The following is a 2,793-nucleotide window of genomic DNA, read 5'->3' as shown; positions in this document are numbered from 1 at the left end:
TTGTGATTTTTGCTGATGCCCAAGATTTAACCTTTTCCTTATCAATATATATTTTTAAATAATGATACCTCATTAAAAGGGTCATTTTCGGAAATATTACTATATGGAACATTTTAAGTAATATGATCAAATGATTTTTGCACGTCATTCCAGTACTGTCTGCTAAATTCATGAAAATTTATGTATTTATGAATAAATAAATAAATTACTTACCTAAGTTGAAAAAAGGGGTCTCAATATCACTTCACATATTAATGTATGTGAGTGGAGGCAGGTTAAAAAATAAAGGGCTATAAATACACAGGAGCTGCCACAAAAGCTATCACTCAGGAATACTGGTGAGGTCTTACAGGCTCTCTCTCACATGCACACATAAACTCTCTCTCTCTCATACACACACACACCCCACATACCTTTCAAATGCCCTTCATCAAGCTTATTTACACATATGATGTGATTTTTGCTAAAACTCAGAATCGTATGGAGGTTAATGCCTTAAAAAAAAAGAACCTACAAATAGAGCTCTCTGAGAAAAGTTACTCTATATTCACAATGCTAAGTAGAATTTCTGAAAGGACAGTGATATATCCTAGAACTACTAAGATCTGAAGCTGCTCCTCTAATTCACTTGAAATTAATTATAGATTTGGTTTTGGGTTTGAAGAACTGCAGCATATATTCCCTTAATGTTTCAGTCATAAAATTAATGAGAAGTAAATCAAGTACCTATATATTTATGAAATACATTATGTCTAATTTACTTTTAACTTTCAAGTCTCAACAAGATTAATTAGATACATAACACGAAAAAGATTGTGAAGGGAAAAAAAGTACTTCATTTGATTAAAATCAAAGAACAGAGGTCTCTTGAAAGAAAACAGAACAGGAATGTGAATATCACAGGAAATTCCTAAAATAGTATTTTTAAATAAGTAGTTCCCCAGTCTAGGACACATATTTTGACTCCACCATCAAATACAGAATTCTGAAGGATATTCTCTATCAGTCTACGTTGAAATGATGACTTTGGCTTTTGTTGCTTTTGTTGCTTTTGTTCTTCACTTCTAGAACAGCTTCCTAGAGAAATCAGAATCTTACCTTTAGATATCTTCTGAAGAGGTTTCCTGGTGCTTTGAAAACTCCTGAGGTCTGTGTCAGCCATTCTCTTCCTCCCAGGGTCTTAGGGCTTGGAGAAATTCCAACACCTGCTGCTACCAGTGAGTGGGGTGGGGCGGGGGCTAGGAAAGCTTCAGGGTTTGACAGCAGGATTACTGAGCCAGAGCCAAAGCTTGGGAAGCCTTAACAATTGAAAGCAAGTGTAGAGGGCAATGTGGTACCCAGCATGGGGCTCAACTGTAGCAGCAGGGGGAGGAATATTTCCCGCCCTCACAGGGTTTAAGAGGCAGCCATTACAGAACTCAAGGTTCTGTCAATGGACAGGGCTGAGGGGGTGGACACATGACCACAGCACAGACCCTCAGAGAAGGGGAATGACTAGCACAGAGCTCAGGTAGCGCTTGAAAAGAACCACCAAAAATCTCCACCAAAACACAAGAAGCAATGGAGAAATGCAACAAAATACATGGAGATAGGCCATTCTAGCATCCCACAAGACAGCCAAAAACATAGATGAGGCGGGGCATGGGGATCTAATTCTAGGAAGAAAAGTAAGGAACACATATTATAGCATGTCTATTGCATTTGAAGTTAAAAAAAAAAGACAAGTGACATCAGGTTCCTAAATCCTGTCATTATAACATTTGTACCAAGATGAGGAATCACAAGTTTATTAAAGCACAGGGTGCTGCTCCACAGGCAGAGATTAAAAAGGAACGTTGTCAGTTAGTGAAGGAGAAAACCGAAAGACAGAGGAAGTTAAATTCAACTGATTTTTAAATTGAGAAATCATTAAAATTCTTTGTTAATAAGTATAATACATGTTATATCAAACGCATCAGGTTCTACTATAATTAAATGAAGATGAATGGAGGGATTCAGTGAGCTAAAAAAGGGAAATATGTACAGGAGAGGGAGGTGCGCAAAGAATGTTCAAAGATGCAAAGAGGGGAAATATGGAAAAAATGGGAAAAGTTAAGCAAGAATGAAGGAAAGAGTGGGATTATTTTAGTAAATTTTAATACAGTGTACAACTACTCACTGCCACCTAGATACTAACGCTGCCATTTCCTCAGAAAGGCTAAGAATTTGATGACCACTGTTCACAGCCGCCAACTGCTCACAGGCCTCCGGAAATTGTCCTGAGGGGCAACTGAATGTGAAATACTAAACACCACAAAAGGCAGATCCTCAGACATGTTTGTTTGCCTGATGAGCTGGATGAAATCCAAGCCAAAACCTAAGTGTGAATTTTGACAGGGCCATGATGACCCCTAAAATGTGTCCAATGAAAATGAAATCTATGAAGTCCAAATGAAAAGGATCAGGTTCATTTAGCAAATGCTCACTTTTCTAAGACTAGAAGTAAAGCAAACGTGCGCACTTATGCACTTGCTTAAGAACGAGGTAAAGGAGTGGGAACATGCTGTCACATTGTGGGGGTCCCAATCAATGTCATGAGACAGAAATGTACAAACTGGTGAACAGCATAAACTTTTACCGAAAACAAAATGAAAAGTTTTTAAAAGGAACTAGATGAGGAAATAACAGCTCTCGTTGCTGCTATTGTTTGATATTATTAAATTTTATTTTCATAGGTACAGAAAAACAAACTACATGTGATTTTCTAAAAATCAAAAACAAATAAAATGTGGAAGAGTAGATCAGGATGTGAGT

At 37.4% G+C, this 2,793-nt stretch overlaps 1 protein-coding gene across 8 annotated transcripts in view; it reads right to left on the bottom strand.

Moving 5' to 3' along the window:
• Positions 1-2,793, bottom strand: part of MBNL1 (muscleblind like splicing regulator 1) — a 152,544-nt gene that overhangs the window by 112,253 nt on the left and 37,498 nt on the right. The window contains exon 1 of one of the 8 annotated variants that reach the window (XM_045297767.1): positions 1,099-1,242. The exons of the other annotated variants lie outside the window; for them this stretch is intronic. The gene's annotated coding sequence lies outside the window, so the exon portion shown is untranslated. Of the gene's footprint in view, positions 1-1,098; positions 1,243-2,793 lie in introns of those variants that run through there. 8 annotated transcript variants of the gene reach the window in all.

This window comes from Echinops telfairi, unplaced genomic scaffold (genome assembly GCF_000313985.2).
Source record: "Echinops telfairi isolate 266 unplaced genomic scaffold, ASM31398v2 ScPeMD7_7421;HRSCAF=8459, whole genome shotgun sequence".
NCBI classification, from domain to species: domain Eukaryota; kingdom Metazoa; phylum Chordata; class Mammalia; order Afrosoricida; family Tenrecidae; genus Echinops; species Echinops telfairi.
Note: the sequence above shows the minus strand (reverse complement) of the source record. Positions and strands in the feature narration are given on the sequence as shown.